The sequence below is a fragment of the Littorina saxatilis genome, linkage group LG10, assembly GCF_037325665.1.
Source record: "Littorina saxatilis isolate snail1 linkage group LG10, US_GU_Lsax_2.0, whole genome shotgun sequence".
Classification (NCBI taxonomy): domain Eukaryota; kingdom Metazoa; phylum Mollusca; class Gastropoda; order Littorinimorpha; family Littorinidae; genus Littorina; species Littorina saxatilis.
Window position 1 is genome coordinate 5955174 of NC_090254.1, and position 19513 is coordinate 5974686.

Below are 19513 nucleotides of genomic sequence, written 5' to 3' on the forward strand. Positions count from 1 at the left end.
AGCAGTACTTGAACTAACGAGATTGTTTCTGAACAACTTGAAATAAGCTGAACGCGAAACTGTAAACGTACAACAGGGGCTTTGACAACCAGAGTTGTCCTCCTTGAATTCGTTTTCATTTTTCTCAAAACTATTCTGTAGTTTTATGTTTAATTGTTTTGTAAAAGATAATTTGAATGTGTTGTCTTTGATGAGCGAGTGTACAGTTTATAAAAAGCAACGAATCGTGTTTGCAGATTAATTAATATTATTGTTTGCAACCATCCTGGGGAAACGACATTCAGTTCAAACCAATTATCCTATGACCTGCTTCTTTGTCTCTGTTATCTTGAGTAGGCGCATACGCGGCGTGGTCCATGGTTACCGAGCTTCTTACGTCGTTGCCCAAGACGAGATGATGGTTCCTGTCCAAGAGGGTCTAACCAGCACCTACTAGGTTTTACAGAGATAACCGAGACAAAGAAACAAGTTAAAGGCACAGTACGCCTCCCGTAAACCATAACAGTTACTGTCAGGCTTTTACACACATTACAAACACCCTTCCATTTGAACGCTCACCGAACGGGAACATCCTAGGTGCCCTACGTAAAGAGCGAGCAATTTTCAAAGAATTAATTTTGCGGATTGTCTCCTCTCAAAATCGGACCGTGGTGCGTTTTGGCACTAGACCTAACTTTTAAAATCTAAATAATAAATTGACAGCTTGTTACACAAGCATTCTTAAATCATAAAAGAATTCTTTTTTCATCAAGACAAGATCAGTAGAATTCGAAGTTTTGAAAGTTTGAAAAAAGAAAAGCCCGGAAGCAGGGTCACGCAAGGTCGTGGTTCTCGTAGCAGACGACGGTTTATGCCTATCACCAGTTCCTCTGAACAGTCAAAAGCCATCGCTAGAGTTCTTGTGAATCACAACCGTTTGTTTCGTATAGATTCAGAGGTACATAATAACGTGCTATTGCAGATACGCTTACAGCGAGTCGCATTCAAATTACAAACTGACGACTACATTGTGAAAAAAGGAAACTGGATCAGAAGGGTTCACGATGGCTCAGGGGTAAGATGAAACCACGGAAAAATGAATTCTTTGAAAATTGCTCGCTCTTTACGGAGGGCACCTAGGATTTTCTCAAGCGGTGAGTGTTTAAATGAATGGGTGTTTCGATGGGTTAAAACCAGAACCATCTAACTGGATTTCCACCATTTTGAGAAATGGCCACTTGAAGATTTCAACCCCTTATAAAAAATAGTAAACACAGGATTGTAGCCCTCATATTTTACACACTTGACTTAGAGGAAACACTGGTCATGCACACTAGTAATCAATTTAATTGAACAACTTTTTCATATGCAAAAAAGGTATAATTTGTTCTGCTTCCAGAATACACTCCTGCTCTTTTCTCAGTTCTGGAGCTAGAAAAGCCCAGTGCACCATAGCTGCTTCTGACTTCCACACAGACCCCACTGTGGCCTGTGCTACAGCAGTCAGAAGCAGCCTCCTCACTCATAGCATGTTCTGCTTCCAAGCAAAGCTTATACTGTACATTAGTTCAAATCGTTTTTCAAAGTTTATTACCGTCATAAACAAACAAATGTCAAGTCACTTGCAAAAATATCATCAAGGACTCATGTATTCATCCATTGTGTGGCCAAATGAACGCAACACGCATAAATAAAAATTAAATTGCCGGTACTTTTCATAGCGAAAAAAAACACATAACAAAAACAACACACACACAAAACTCTCTCTGAAATCATTATACTTTTTTTTTATTGTGTTTTTCAAGAAATCCCAACGTTCGGTAATCTTATGTTGTATCAGCTCATATCGTTTTGCGTTACGCACAAAACTACACACCCAATAACACTAGCAACAAACCAAACGAACAAAGCAGCAAACAAGCAAGCAAACAAGCAAGCAAACAAACAAATAAACACAAGGCTGAAGGCGCATTTTAACCACACAATGCAAATGGTAACAAAATCACGAGCTTTAGATCCTGACTGCATGCTACTCTGTTCATTATCAAGAAAACAAATTGGCATTCTTACCTTTTGTTGTACTTTCCTCTTCACAAAAATGTTGTGCACAAAGGTCGAAATAAATAATACACATTTTGCACTTTTAACAGTCGACCTCCTGTACTGCTTTTGTCTTAGCCGTTTGACCAGTTATTCCTGTGTAACATTCATCTCTGAGTGTCTTCGCTTTTCGAACACACCTTTTCTCGTAGTCCCGGGTTGCAGAGTCTTTAAGTTCGGCTGAACTTCTTCTCATGAGGTGTCACATAGGATGCTTCCTTCATCGATGACAGAATTTTCTTTGTTGGGGTTCCATAAACAGATGGAAGAGATGCTGTGGTAGTTTCACCTAAAGGAGCAGTGTCTGACATATATACTACAAGCTGATGTGAATACACCTACAGGGTAACAGAAACTGTGGAAGCACACACAGGAGAAAGATGTACAGGAGTTGGGTAGCTTGATTCATTTTTGAGGGGTGGAATCACAATCAGCAAGTATTGGAGTTGATGCATGACTCAAACAGGAGGATAACCCCCATTCACCATGTTCTCAAAAGGATCTTCGATTGAAGAAACAGCACAATCGTCATATTTTGGGGTAGATTTTGCCAATGGAGACGCATCAAAGTCATCAGGTTTCACTTTTAGCATTGGCAGAAAGGAGATTATGCAACCGTAATCCGTGAATCCGAAGGACAGTCTCCTGAAATGCATGGTGCTTCTTACTTGCCTGGACGGCCTGATGATTCATCTCCTTTCAAACAGCGTCTGCAAAAGACATGGATACTATGAATGTTATCTCCTTTGAACAGGCAATTACTACATGTACTTCTATTTTAAAATTATTAACCGATAATAAAAAAAGGTAATTGCCTCCGTATTATCGCTTCTGCGTTAACACTTTGGATAGTTTTCGTGTTTCTATTCACACAAACAAATGAAACATTAGTACTTGATTACACTCTGACCACTCATGCTCATCAGTTTGACATTGTGATAACCTCTGAATAACAAAATATATTAGAGTCAATTAAACTGACAAAATCCATCAACCAAATCATTCATCTATCCATCTTTACAAGCATACACAAATACTGTAAACACTCACTTACATTTTTTTAATTTTTTAACAAACACTAAAGAGCTGCATGGATACACTACAACATTAAGGCATGAGCACATGCACACACCGTCACACACAAACACACACTGACACAAACAAACACACACGCGCGCAAGAACATTCACGCTGAAACAAACACATTTACCTGCCTGTGTTTTACAATTAGGAAAACAAAACACAAAAAGCTAGGAATCAGTTTGCAGATACAGGATTTAGACTGAATCAGAAGGTTAATCCCCTATATATTTAAAAAAGGAATCTGAATTTCAGCTTTTATGGTCTGTTCAAATGGGGAAAAACATAATACTTGAAGATACTCACTTGAATCTGTGTCCTGACTCGAGCAACAGCCAAATTGACTGTGCAGCAGATGTAACAAGAAGAGCAAACGCTCGATCGAGTCACTTTCGCAGTTCTGAATATTATATGAGGCATCAGATGGACAGGAAGAAATTGCTATTCACAACACAATGAGTCACGTTCACATAAAATTTGAGCCCGGTCACTTTTATAGTTTCCGAGAAAAGCCCAACGTTAAGTTGTGTGTTGCCGAACAGAAAAGGCTAGTTATCTCCCTTGTTTTTCTGATAACGTTCGTAAAAGGCTACAGATGTAAATACTTTGATGTAAAGAATAATCCTACAAAGTTTCAATCACATCCGATGAACTTTGTCAAAGATATAAAATGTCTAATTTTTCCTTTGACGCTGACCTGTGACCTTGAAAAAGGTCAAAGGTCAACGAAACCATCGTTAAAGTGTAGAGGTCATTGGAGGTCACGACTAAACAAAATATGAGCCCGATCGCTTTGATAGTTTCCGAGAAAAGATATAAAATGTCTAATTTTTCCTTTGACGCTGACCTTGAAAAAGGTCAAAGGTCAACGAAACCATCGTTAAAGTGTAGAGGTCATTGGAGGTCACGACTAAACAAAATATGAGCCCGATCGCTTTGATAGTTTCCGAGAAAAGTCCAACGTTAAGGTGGTGTCTACGGACGGCCGGCCGGCCGGACAGACTAACACTGACCGATTACATAGTCACTTTTTCTCAAGTGACTCAAAAATGGCAGAGAGCTGTTCTCTGTTCCAGTGTTTTCAGAAAGTGGACCATCCTTTTGTCAGTTTAGGACCCCCCCCCCCCCCCCCCACCCCACCCCAACCCCTTGCACCCACTTTACCACCAACCCCCCTCCCCGGCCCCAACCCCCTTATTACCACCCTCCTCCCTCAATATCAAGGGACTGCATCTTTCCCAATTCATTCTTCATTCACTCTTTATCACACGAAAGTTAATTGTGTTTCAACCCTGTACATCCGGAGTCAGGAATTCGGATACTGACACTTGACAGGTGTCACTGACCTGTTTTAGTTCCCACAGTCTATCAAATTCCTTTTTTTTACGACAGCAGACTCTACTACTGCTAGTTACACTATTCTGTGTGCTGGAGGAAATCCTACACCACACAGAAAGGGTCAAGACCAGATACCACTACCGCTAATGTGCGCTTATCTGGCTGCGCTGTGAACAGGAAAAATGACTGTGACACAGCAAGCAGAAGAGGTCAGGTGACGATGGCTGCATCTGGCTCGCAGTGAAACACTCCCCTTTCCCCACAGGCCTCAGTAGCAGAACAGACTAAACTGAACTTAGCACGTTCTGCTTCCAACCTGGATGGAGTTAGAGGGTTCTGCTTCCAAGATGAGCAGGAGAAATGCTTGGAGCCAGAACAAATTATGACTTATAAATACGCAATTATGCAAGATTTTCAAGAATCCTTTACAGAAAGTGAGAATCATGTTACCATAAGTCAAATAACTATAAAGTTGCAAAACAGGTTATTTTGAGGTAATTGGTTCTGGTTTTAGCCCATCGGTTTGTACTGTGTGTAAAAAGCCTGACAGTATCTGTGATGGTTTACGGGAGGCTTAATGTGCCTTTAAAGGATATGATTGGTTTGTGTTGTTGATCTTGACTAAATACTTTTATATCGCTTCACGCGACTTTTTTTCTTTTTCAGGATCGTTGATTGCAGTAAGTACAGCCTGTAGTTCTAAACCGCGTGGATGACACTTGGTTTGCTGTCAACGCAAGGACGTTTGACGAATTTGTGGTGACACAACTACAGATCGCGAAATGACGTCATTGCTTCGCGAACCAAGCCAATCTGGAACACTTTATTTTCAACATTAAAGGCACAGTGCAGCTCACAGCCTTCGTTTTGCGTTTTTGTTGGAGCTGAGTGCATTTACAGTTCAAAAATCCTCCTATGGTAGTAAAACAAACCCAAAACTACCCAACGACGACATCTGTGAAGCTCGACAGTTTCTTGTTCACGCGAGTGCATAAATTAACCTAGTTATTACGTGGTGTTTGGTCGGAGTTCGATTCAACTGAGTGATTCCGGCCTCCATTTTGTTTTACATAAGCTCATGATGATGTCTGACATAGTTTGCTAGTGACGTGTCTTGTTGTGCATGATGTTGTGATCTACCTGATCTAAATTTAGATCCAAAAATAGGTCAAGACCAGCCGGGACCGAGTACGAAATTAATTCGTAACAAAATCGCAGTTCTTGACTCTTTGGGTGCAAGTCAATGAAACTTGGTAGTTCTTCTAACGGATAGCTGCCTGAGGTATGACTAAAAGCCCCAGGGGCTCCGTGCACCTGGATTTGACAAGTTCAGTACCTTTAAAACCAATGCAACTCATAATTTGACAGTTGACTTCCTTTTTATTGCTCTTGAGTGTTTTTACATTTAGTCAAGTTTTAACTAAATGTTTTAACATAGAGGGGGAATCGAAACGAGGGTCGTGGTGTGTGTGTGTGTGTGTGTGTGTGTGTGTGTGTGTGTGTGTGTGTGTGTGTGTGTGTGTGTGTGTGCGTGCGTGTAGAGCGATTCAGACCAAACTACTAGACCAATCTTTATGAAATGTCACATGAAAGTTCCTGGGAATGATATCCCCGGACGGTGTTTTTCTTTTTTTCGATAAATACCTGTGATGACGTCATATCCGGCTTTTTGTAAAAGTTGAGGCGGCACTGTCACACCCTCATTTTTCAATCAAATTGATTGAAATTTTGGCCAAGCAATCTTCGACGAAGGCCGGACTTCGCTATTACATTTCAGCTTGGTGTCTTAAAAATTAATTAATGACTTTGGTTATTAAAAATCTGAAAATTGTAAAAAAAATATTTTTTTTATGAAACGATCCAAATTTACGTTCATCTTATTCTTCATCATTTTCTGATTCCAAAAACATAAATATGTTATATATTATTTGGATTAGAAACAAGCTCTGAAAATTAAAAATATAAACATTATGATCAAAATTAAATTTTCCAAATCAATTTAAAAACACTTTCATCTCTTCTTCTTCTTTTCGATCGCCGATCACACTTGGAGTCCAGATCTTGAGATATAATTAGTGGTCCTCTGCAGCGCAGCCACTGGCCCGTACAGGTTGTTGTGCAGGGACTCCGGCAATGGCCAGATTTCCTCTCTCAGCACCTGGTGGTTCCTGCAGTCTCGTAGGATGTGGGCCGTGTCCTGCTCTGCTTCTCCACAAGAACACATGGGGGAGGGCACAACATGCAGCTTCCCGTGGAGATGCTGGTTAAGTCTGTTGTGTCCCGTTCTCAGGCGGAAGATGACCACCTGCTGTGGTCTGGATAGCAGGTGGTAGCTGTCCTGTGGCTGGGGCGTCCTGTGCAGAGACTTAATGATGGTCTTCATCTCTGTCAGGCTCACAGGGTTGTTCTCTTGCTCATCTTCTGCACCCAGCTTTGCCATCCTGTCCGCCTCTTCGTTTCCTTGTACACCACAGTGGGAGGGGATCCATTGCAGTACTGTCCTCAGGCTCTTGATGTTGTGTAGAGCGTGTTCCAGCTGAGGCAGTTTGCTACTGGTCATTGCTTGGAGTACTGACAGAGCGTCAGTCAGGAATACCACCTGGTTGTCATGGTTGACTCTGTCGTTGATGGTGTATGCTGCATGGATCAGTGCTTGTACCTCAGCTCTGTAGTTTGTACAGTGGAGGCCTGTTGGTATAGCCTCTGCTTGCCTCTCTCCACTGGGGTACTGGACATACACCCCCGCTCCTCCATTTTTGACGGCCTCTGTGGCTGACCCATCAGTATACACCCGTATCCATGCTTCTTGGGGGTACCTTTCTTCAAGCATGGCAAGAGTCAGGGCTTTTTTCGTCGCATTGCTCTGCTCGTCCTTTGTTGTGAGGTAGGGGACACTGGTCTGTATGTCCAGGTTTCCTTGTCTGTCTTCCCAGAGTGGGGCGTCAAGGGAAAAAGATGGTGGCTCCACTAGCTCTGGCATCTCTGTCTGATGTTTCTTCTGCAAAGCCCTTGCCTCCAGAGCGAAGCTTGATCTTTTCAGCCTGCCTAAGGACATCTTCTTGAGTCTGTCACTCATTGGATGGTCATGAGTGCACTGGTACTTGGTGGCTTGTACCATTGTTTTGCAGTCTCGCCTTTTGCTCAGTGGAGGAATGCCAGTCACCTGTTCCATCTTCTGTATGGGTGTTGATTTCATTGCGCCCGTGATGATTCTCAGCGCTTGGTTCTGTACTTTGTCTAGGGCCTGCTGGTGTGTCTTGGCTGCTGTTGCCCAAGAGCTTGATCCGTACTCGAGGTGCGGTCGTACAGTCCCCTGGTAGACTGTTTTCAGGATCTTCTCGTTTGCACCCCAGTGTGATCCTGCCAGCTTCCGCATGATGTTTAGTTTTCTCCTGGCCTTTCCCTCTGCATTCATGATGTGTTGTTTCCAGGTCATGCGCTTGTCATAGGTGACCCCCAGGTATGTTTGCTGGTCTTCAAATTTCAGGGGTGTGTCCCCCAAGGTCAGTTTGCCAGGTGTCGCTTTGGCAGAGAGTGTGAAGAGAGTGGCAGTGGTCTTCTCCCTGTTGATGGTCACACACCAGTCTTCCGCCCACGCTGCAACCTTTTCTAGGGCAAGTTGCATCCTGTAGGTCGCTGTGGTTGCATACTCTTCCGAGCACCAGAGAACAAGGTCATCAGCATACAGTGCCGCTTGGACTCCTTTGGGCAACTCTGGTACCAGGTCGTTAATGAAGAGTATGAATAGCGTGGGGGAGAGTACTCCTCCCTGTGGAACTCCTTGGCGTAGTAGCACCTTTCGGCCACAGTGACCGTCTACCAGCACTCTGGCCTTTCGGTTGTGCAGGTACGACTTGGTCCACTGGTACATGTTGCCTTTGACGCCGGAACGTAGGAGCTTCACAAGGAGTCCATCTTTCCAGACCTTGTCGAAGGCCTTCTGCAGGTCAATGAAGGTGGCCAGGGTGACCTTCTGGGCCTGGTAAGCATCCTCTATGACCTGGCTAAGGTGTGTTGTCTGGTCCTCCGTACTTCTGTGCTGTCGGAAGCCGGCTTGTTCTGGGACGATGATGCTTTCTGATTCCAGGTACAGCTGCAGGCGCTGGTTGACAATGCGCTCCATGGTTTTGCATACGCAGCTTGTCAGGCTGATGGGTCGGTAGCTCAGGGTTTTGGTCTTGTTTTTCCCTTTCTTTAAAACTGGGATCATCCTGGCTTCCTTCCAGCACTGAGGTACCTGTCCCTGTCTCCAGCTGAGGTTGAAGATGCCCAGTAGTTTCTGGAGGGCCGAGTTGCCTATGTGTTGCAACATCTCATTCGTAATGTTGTCTGGACCTGGAGACTTCTTCTCTTTGAGCTTCTTGATGGCATTCTTCAGCTCGGCCATGGTGATGTCTTGTTGCATGGCATCCTGTACGTTTCTTTCTGTTCTTTCTCTAATTTCTGTTCTGACTTCCTTTTGTAGAGGCAGGGGTATGGTGGTGTCGCTTTCTCCCCGATATGCTTGGGCGAAAGCATTGGCAGCGGCTTTTCCAGTGAGTGTTCTTCCTTCCTCCTCCAGGGTGATCTTCTGTCCCTTGTTGCCCTCTTCATTCAGTGCTCTTGTAAGTTTCCAGAGCTTTGTTGTGTCTTTTTCCATATTCAGCCCTGCCGTCTTTTCTCTCCAGCCTCTTCTCTTGCACTCTAGCTTTGTCTTCAGATGTTTTGCTTTGCTTTCTTGGAGTTTGATGTTGTTCTCCTGGCTAGGGTTCGTCTCTGCCTCTTCTCTCATTCTTGTGAGTGCATCGTGCGTCTTCTGCAGCTCATCGGACCAGTATGGGATGTAGTCCTTCCTCACTTCACGTGGGATGCTGTCCTTGGCTGCCTGGATTATGCTAGCATTGAACTCCTTTATCACGTTGTTGACGTTTCTCCACTCTGTTTCTATGGCTCTGGTCAACTCATTTGTTCGTATGTTGAACAGTCCCCACTTTGCCTTTTTGTAGTTCCATCTCGGGTGTTGTGGATGCTCAGATGCTGAGTCTCTACTGATGGTAAGGAGAACTGGGCGATGGTCGCTTCCACCCAGCTGTTCATCCACTTTTCTTGAGATGGTTTTGTGGATGTCATCCGTGCACAATGCCAGGTCTGGTGTTGTTGTTGAGTGCCAGCGGCGCGAGTAGAAGGTAGACGGATCTGTGGGGTCGTTGACAAGGATCAGGTGGTTGTCGTCCTGCCAAGATTCAATGTCTTCTCCTCGCCTGTCTAGTGTTTTATATCCCCAACTCTGGGACTGGCTGTTAAAATCTCCAGCGATGAGGAAGCCGCTGTCAGGGACCTGGATTGTGTCAAGCGACAGCATCTTGTCGTTGGGGCAGTAGTAGTTGACGATGTTCATCTTGCTGTCATTGGTCGTTATCTTGACTTCTATGTACTCTGCTTCTTCCATGTATCTGTTGGTTTCACTGGCATTTATGTTGTTCCTGACCAGAGTCATCACTCCTCCTTTCTTCCTCCCTTGTCGGTCACTCCTGAACACCTGGTACCCTCGGATCTTAAAGGGCTTCCCTTCTTGCAGGTGTGTTTCCTGAATGCAGCAGATGTTGATGCTGTTTTCATAGAGGAAGTGCTCTAATTCTTCCTTCTTATTGGATACCCCCTCTGCATTCCAATGCATGATGTTAATAGTGGGGTTGTCCTTGGCTCTGCTGTTTTTCCGGCCAGTCGCTTTCCTTTCTCGTCCCCTGGCTCCACAAGACGAGATGAAGGGACCTCCAGTAGCTGAGGGTGGACTCCTTTGAGGCGCGGAGCCCGGCGCTGCACCTGCCTGGTGGATCCTCACAGGGCGAGCACCATTACTGTCAATTCTGTCTCCAAGTGTCATAATGGCAGTTGATGCGTAGTGTTGTGGTTTGTTGGAGTGCGCCGTGCGGCCCAACACATACGTCTTCAGCACTCGAGGTTTCTGTCAGGGTTACCTCACCCTTAGCTCATGGCCCAAGGACCTGCCCTGTGAGCACAAGGTTGGTCCATATTAGTCTGGCCTCTACCTTTCGACCTGTCCAGCTTGGGAAGCCCTTCCAGGAGTTTACACTCCCGCTGGCATAGCTCTTAGGGTCACCGAGACACGCAAACCACCACACCACGTTAAGGAATGGACCATGTGGTGGACTTTCATCTTATTCCTTGTCGGTTCCTGATTCCAAAATGTTTGGACTAAAAACACGCCCAGAAAGTTAAAACGAAGAGAGGTACAGAAAAGCGTGCTATCCTTCTCAGCGCAACTACTACCCCGCTCTTCTTGTCAATTTCACTGCCTTTGCCATTAGCGGTGGACTGACGATGCTACGAGTATACGGTCTTGCTGAAAAATTGCGTTGCGTTCAGTTTCATTCTGTGAGTTCGACAGCTTGACTAAATGTTGTATTTTCGCCTTACGCGACTTGTTGTTTGTTTGTATGGTTCTTCTTGCTGATGATTGTATTGATGTTTTTGTTGTTTCTGTTTTCGTTTCGTAAGGTTTTGACTAAATGTGTTAACATGATTTTTAAACGGGGAATCAAGACGAGGGTGGTGATGTATGTATGTGTGTGAGTGTCTGTGTGTCTGTCTGTATGTGTGGAGCGATTCAGAGAAAACACCGGACCGATCTTCATGAAACTTTACACAAGAGTTTCTGCAAACGATTTCCCCAGCTAAACACTTTATATACACACATATATACATTTCTTTAATGACGTACGTCATATCCGTGTGTTTGTGAAAGTTGAGGCGGCACTATCACGCCTTTATTTTTTTAGCAAATTGATTAAAAATTTGGTCAGGCAATCTTCGACAAACCCCGGACTATTGGATTGCATTTCAGCTTAATGATTAGGTTATATAGGTTTGGTCATTAAAAATCTTAACATTCTAATTAAAATTAACATTTTAGTAATCGATCCAAAAATGATGTAATCTTATTCTTTATCATTTCCTGATTCCATAAACATATAGATATGTTATGTTTGGGTTAAAAACAAGCTCAGAAAGTTGAAAAGAATAGGGAAAAGTACTCTTTCGTGTGAATGACTCGTACAAGCGCTACAATCTTGTCGAGAATGCATCAAAACGATACATACGTTACGGTCGCCTGGCTCGGGTAATGTTAGTTATGCAACAATACCACTCGCTTATCATCGACACATACGGCTGATTTTGTGATGAACAAATCAACGGAACATAAAAGGAAAAGAAGACTAACATTTTAAGCTATGACAACAAATTCAAGTCGATTAATTTGAGATGTTACCAGTGTCGCCACCTTTCGGGGATAAATACGGACGCAAACTTTAACGGGATAATGTAAACACATTCTGTACGTTATAGACTTGCATCTAGCTTTTTAAGTTTCACAAGTAGGTGTTTTTCAACACCTTTTACACACTGAACACACAAGCATGCTGTAAATTCACGGAGACGGCTTTGTTGGGAAAACACATATACGCGTTCTTTTAAATGACACATACTATGGTTTACAAGAAAGTTCTCCAGAAACTGAGCAATGCATACATAAAGCAGGATGCGCATGTACCTACAGAATGTTATAAATGTACGATCAGTCTGAATTAACGCATGCTTTGAGCCTGACAGCATCACTTCAGTCTTGGAATCGTTCAACTTCAGTTTGTTATCAACCATCCAATCCTTCACTGACTCAATGCACAGTTCGGTTTTCAAGTACTTTTGGGAGATGACTGGGGGGAGCAGAATCTTCAATCTGAGTATCGTCAGCATACTTGTGGTTCACACCTATGCGTAGAGATAATGTCGGAGAGTTCTTGGGTGTACAGCGTAAACACGAATAAGCCTAAAACAGAGCCCTGTGTGACTCCATACTTGAGACAAACACTCGATGAGTTGTGTTGTCCAATATGTATCCTTTGACAGCGGTCAGGGAGGTAGGACGTGAACCAGTCAAGAGCTTTGTCGGAGATGCCGAATATGTACACCGCAGCCTCTACATGAGAACATTTCGATTTCATTTTCTGTGTCCATTCGTGAAGAAAATTCTGCTTCGAGCGCCTATTGTGCCTGCCGTGTATGTGATCGCACTAACAGTGAGCGATTTGTAAGCCATGTCGGTGAATCATCGGTATCACAATTTTCATCTGGTTTTTTTTAAATGTTCGTCCCCATTTGAATTCTGCTTCGAGTGCCTAGTGTGCGTGTCACAGGAGTGATTTGTGAATATGATCACACACACACACACACACACACACACACACACACACACACACACACACACACACACACACACACACGCACGCGCGCTCGCGCTCGCGAAGATCTGTCTTCACAGCACCAGTTGGGGCGGGGACGTAGCTCAGTTGGTAGCGCGCTGGCTTTGTAGCCAGTTGGTCGCTATCAGCGTGGGTTCGATCCCCACGTTCGGCGAGAGATTTATTTCTCGGAGTCAACTTTGTGCAGACTCTCTTCGGTGTCCGAACACCCCCGTGTGCACACATGCGCACGAAAAAGATCCCACGTTCACAGCGAAAGTCTCAGGGCTTGGAAAACACGAAGACACGCATGCATCAACTCTCGTTTCTGATTATCATGATAGTATTTCGATACTTTGACGAGACAAACCCAATGCTGGTGTGTCGAAGTAGACAGCCACAGCGGGCTTGTTCGAATCAAAGTATCACACCATATCTTCAGCGTATTACCAATACCTGTCCCAATATAGACCAGTTGGTCTAAGAGGACGTTAAACCCTAATAGTCGTCAGCACCATAACTCATAACTCATAACATTTTATTGATCCAACAAAGGAAATTAAATTGGTCATCAGCACATATAGGTCATTAATTAATAATTATAAAAGAAGAAGAGAAGAAAATTTATAAAACCCATGATAACAAAAAAATATCTAAAGTAATATATGTACAACTACAATACCCTTTTTACTTGCACCAGTTCACAGATGTCTGATTGACACTATCTTTTTGATAGCAGTAACCTTTGTGTATTGCCTTTTCTTTTTCCTTTTTGTGTTTTTCAGAGCTCCATTCTGTGTCTGTGTCCTGTCCGAATGTATTTTTCTCTTCGCTTGGAAATGCTGTTAAAGTGTTGGGAGAAAACACACTTTGTACGAACACTGTTCTGAATAACCAAAAAAAGAACACATTTATAAAATGCACAATAGGCACAAAAGCAGCGTTTTCTTCAAGCAAAAAACCCAGAAAATTGTGGGGAAATTTTCAAACTTCGAACGTTTTTTAATCCTCGGCCTTTCTTTTGGAGCGGAGTGGCGCAGTGGTTAGAGCGCTCGCCTCTCACGCTGGAGGTCGTGGTTCGTCCCCCACTCGGGGACAAATACAAATACCCGATTTTTCCGAGCGCTCTCCAGTCCACCCAGCTGGAAATGGGTACCTGACCCTATTCAGGGCCGGGGAAGGCAAAGGCAGCGAGGGAGAGGAGATGGGCACCGCCCTCATAAAGCTGGCCCCCAGAAAAGTTGAGATCTCTAACATCTCTCTCCCCTACGACCAGATGGTTATGGGAATACCTTTACCTTTACCTTTACCTTTCTTTTAATCATCGACCTTTTTCAGTCCTCGATCTTTTGTCTCTTAGACGTTTTGCTGTTGACCTTTTGTCACCTTCGACCTTTTGTCACCTTCGACCTATTGCCGCCCTCGTCCTTTGACTCTTGACCAAATGTCCTCGACCTTTTGTGCCTCGACATTGTAAACCTCGACCTTTTGTCGCACACCCATAAAAAAAGAGTCAGGCATTTAAAAAGGACTGCTCATAACAAATACAACACAACACTCATATAAAAGCCCATATATTCGAAAAAAAAATAAAAAATTAAACTTTAAAAATACAAATGCACACTAATGACTATCAGTGACAATGACAACCAATGACGTCACATTTGTTCATGGCAGCACGTGACAATAAGAACCTGCGCAGTCTGTCCTCCTTGAGTTTGCGCTGCTTCTCCATGACGATGTTGAAGGTGTAGAGGAAGGGGTTGAGCGCCGAGTTGAGCGGCAGCACGAAGATGGCCATGGCCACGTTGACCTCGCCAGGCACGGGCATGCCGTTGACGGCCAGCAGACCCAGCAAACCGATAGGAAACCAGCAAATGAAGTCTGACACGGCCACGGTGATCAGGCGGCGAGCCACCGTCAGGTCACGGGAAGTGTTGTTCGTGTCTTGGGTGGCCATGGAGTTGGCCCGTATGGACCGGTAGATGACGGCCTGGCCACAGGCGATGGCGACGAAGAGGATGAAGTTGAAGACGATCATGACGCCGAAGGAGTAGTCCCGTCCTAGGAAGCTGTTCCTGGTGACGGGCAACGGGATGCAGATCCCGGTCTGACTGTAGAAGCCCCAGTGAGTCAGGGACGGCATCAGGGGCACGGCAGCCAGCAGCACACCGCCCAGCCAGGCAAGACCTGACGCTACCACAGCAGAGCGACCCTTAAAGCGTACACTGCTGAAGGGAAAACGCAGAACGATGAAACGGTCCAGCGTGATGAGACTGATCATGAAGGCAGACACCTCGTTGGACAGCAGAGACAGGAATCCTGCTACTCGACAGGCCAAGCTGGATTTCCAGGTCTTCTCGTACCACAGGTATCTCCCGCGGTACTGCTGGTCTGCCACCCCCACGACGGCCAGGTACACCCCCATGAAGAAGTCGGACAGGCTGAGACAGGTGACGAACATGTTGTAGCCAGACCGGGTGATAGAGCGGCGCTGGAAGACAAGCCGCAGCACCAGGCAACCGGCATTTCCCAACATGGAGAGAATGCTGATGATCCACAGAAAGACACGGTAAAACCCAGACCTCAGCAGATCATCGCAAGATGAGATCTCATCCTTTGGAGCAAAGCAAAAGTTTTCGTTAAAATCTTCCGGCAGTGTGGCTTGGCAACACAGTTTGTAATTTGAAGCGTAGACGAAAGCCAGCTCTTGCAAACTGTGAAACAGATCGTCAGGAAAGTCTTCCACGTCACATCCCGTCAAGTCAAGCTGCTTCAGTCGGGGCAGCCAGAAAAACCCGGCTTTGCTGAAGCTGATGACAGCGCTGTGGGACAGGTTCAAGGCTCGAAGAGACGGAAAGTTGGCCAGACTCGCGCTGTTGAACTCAGCCAGCCCAGTATGAGACAGGTCGATGTCCACCAGGCGGTGTTGTTTGGGATCTAGATCATCTGTTATTAGGCTGGTCAGTGGGTTTCCCGTCAGACGTAATAACACAAGGTTTTCAAGAAGCACGAATGTGTGTAGGTTGAGAATGTGTATTCTGTTGTCACTCAGGTCAAGGCGTAGCAGGTTCTGAAAGGTAACTTCTGGCCAGGTGTCTAGCCCGCAGTCGGACAGTCTGAGGTAGACCAGGTAAAAGTTTTCTGCCAGTGCTGGCGGGTCAATGCCGGAGCCCGCGCCATCCAAGTATCTCAGGTCAGGAACAGTGTCAGCAGGAAAAGGCTGTGTGCAGACAAAGGCCAGGCCCTGACACTGACAGGCAGATGGACAGGTCAAGTTACACAACAGCTCGTCGTCACGCTGCGGACACTGGGCCCAACCGTCACACAGGTGAGAAGGGTGAAGGCACACGCTGGAACCCCGACACCTGTAAAACCCGGGACAGGTGAAATGATCACAGCTCAGCTCGTCCTCCCCTCCCGGACAGTCCTTGACCTCGTTACACCTGAGATACACGGGCATGCAGAACACGGACTGACCAGGGCAGCGGAAATGAGTGACGGGGCAGGGGGCAGTGTCATTCTCCATGGAAATCTCAGTGTAGCTACCGCGACCGTCAAAGTTGATGATGACAGGCGGCCCTTTCGGGGAGTGAGAGGTCAGATATGCCACAGGTCGTTGGCATTTAAGCTCGTCAGTATGGTCCACACAGTCGGTGATTATGTCACACACTTTAGTCCGCTCAACGTGCTGCCCACTTTTGCATCTGCAATGTGTCAGTAGGTACGATAAGATAGCAGCATCTGCAATGTGTCAGTAGGTACGATATGATAACAGCATCTGCAATGTGTCAGTTGGTACGATATGATAACAGCACCTGCGATCTGTCCGCAGGTGCGATATGATAACAGAATCTGCAATGTGTCAGCAGGTACGATATGATAACAGCATCTGCAATGTGTCAGCAGGTACGATATGATAACAGCATCTGCAATGTGTTAGTTGGTACGATATGATAACAGCATCTGCAATGTGTCAGCAGGTATGATATGATAACAGCATCTGTAATGTGTCAGCAGGTACGATATGATAACAGCATCTGCAATGTGTTAGTTGGTACGATATGATAACAGCATCTGCAATGTGTCAGCAGGTACGATATGATAACAGCATCTGCAATGTGTCAGCAGGTACGATATGATAACAGCATCTGCAATGTGTTAGTTGGTACGATATGGTAACAGCACCTGCGATCTGTCAGCAGGTACGATATGATAACAGCATCTGTAATGTGTCAGTTGGTACGATATGGTAACAGCATCTGCAATGTGTCAGTTGGTACGATATGATAACAGCATCTGTAATGTGTTAGTAGGTACGATATGATAACAGCATCTGTAATGTGTCAGTTGGTACGATATGGTAACAGCATCTGCAATGTGTCAGTTGGTACGATATGATAACAGCATCTGTAATGTGTTAGTAGGTACGATATGATAACAGCATCTGCAATGTGTCAGTTGGTACGATATGATAACAGCATCTGTAATGTGTTAGTAGGTACGATATGACAACAGCATCTGCAATGTGTCAGTTGGTACGATATGATAACAGCATCTGTAATGTGTCAGCAGGTACGATATGATAACAGCATCTGCAATGTGTCAGCAGGTACGATATGATAACAGCGTCTGCAATGTGTCAGTTGGTACGATATGATAACAGCACCTGCGATCTGTCAGCAGGTACGATATGATAACAGCATCTGCAATGTGTCAGCAGGTACGATATGATAACAGCATCTGCAATGTGACAGTTGGTACGATATGATAACAGCACCTGCGATCTGTCAGCAGGTACGATATGATAACAGCATCTGCAATGTGTGAGTTGGGAAATGTAACTTCGAAGCGTGTTTCAGACACACAACTATAACTAGTGACTGACCATGCTTGTGCAACAGGTATGTAGAAGGTCGATTTCGATTCAGAAAACAACGATACTTATGGATTTTATATTGATTTGTAAGTATTAAACGGATATTTAATCGATTAAATGTGTCACGATTGTGTTTTTAAAAAAGACATGTTAATTTTTTTTAACTGTACAAAAATTGAATTTACTTTTAAAATTATAAATCAATATTAGGCCTAAAAAAAAAATAGGTGTGGTTACGGTAACCCGACCTACCCTATTTTTAGGGGCCGATCCTATAACTTTTTATTACATTTTGTCCAAAAAAAAAAAAAAAAAAAAAAAAAAAAATGAGTGCAAAAAACGCAATGAAAGCGAAAGCGCCCGTGTGCACACTTATTTCCCTGTCAAGTACCGCTTGAGTACCAGTCAAACAACTTGTGATAATGCATGTTTCAGCTACTAGGTACTGCCCTGCCTTTGATCTGGCCGCACACACAGATTTCCACTCTGTTAAACTCGGTCACTGACCGGTCACTGACCCCGATGCAGGAACCACCTCTCATGGCAAAAACTGGGTCATTGACCCCTGGGAAGAAGGTCGTGTCTTTTAACAAGGCCACCCAGCTATCACAATGCCTTTGGTCACTGACCCCGATGCAGGAAGTGTTTCCTCTCTCAGATATGACAGGGGAACCACCTCTCATGGCAAAAACTGGGCCATTTTGGTGCGCCCTATTGGCCCCCTGCGTCCAATGGGTGACTGGATTACAATTTTTTTTTTAAAAGAAGGGGGTGCGTCTTAGATAACAAAGCGCCTTGTCACCCGGAAAGTACGGTACTGGTAGGTTTAATTTGTACACATTAGAAAAAAAAGTTAAAAAAAAAAAAGGGATTGCCTACCTACCTACCCTATTTTTTTTGGCTATGTTACCGTAACCACACCTATTTTTTTGTTGGCCTTAAACATGTTCCGAGATACGTTGGGAAACATATTGATTCTCTTGCCAGGCTTGTATATCACTATCAAGAAAAGACCAGACTCATATGGCACTACATGTATCAATAAATAAATAGACCTGTGGGAAAATTCAAATACGGGAAACCAATAGAAATTGTGTGCATGTTTAATTCAGAGTTAGATTTGCGACACATATAGACTGAGAATAATGGTAATTGTAAAATATTTTAATAAAATTGTCCATTGTTGGTATTTGTCCATGATAGAGGTGAAAAGATTACCTAGGGCAAAAGAAGTAAATTTAAATGTGTTTTTTTTGTTTTTTTTCCAAACCCTATCTTTAAGCTGTTGATTTAAAAATGTAAGAAAAAAGAAAGAGGGAGAAGGAAAAAAAAAGAAAAAAGGAAACTGAGCTGAACATTAGGAATAAATTTATGTTATGATTATTTTTATTTATTTATTTATTTAAACATAATTATTAGTTTACTGATAAAGTTTGTTGATTTAAAAATTTACACATTTGACAGAGAAAAGAAAAGACCTATGAAGAAGGTTTGCTCCAAGCCACACACCAACAAACAAACAAAAAACAAACAAAAAAGGCAAAAAATAATTGTAGTAGCAAACCTGCATGCAACTGAGGTTAAAAAAAGAAAAAAAAATAAAATAAAATAGACCTGGCCACAGTTGTTGGTGGTAACATGTGCTTATCAAATAGTTATTGCTTCTTGTGCTAATAAATTGTTTTTGCAACAGTGCCAGCCAATTTGTTTTGACCGGCACGGTTGGCCTAGTGGTAAGGCGTCCGCCCCGTTATCGGAGGTCGTGGGTTCGAACACCGGCCGGGTCATACCTAAGTCTTTAAAATTGGCAATCTAGTGGCTGCTCCGCCTGGCGTCTGGCATTATGGGGTTAGTGCTAGGACTGGTTGGTCCGGTGTCAGAATAATGTGACTGGGTG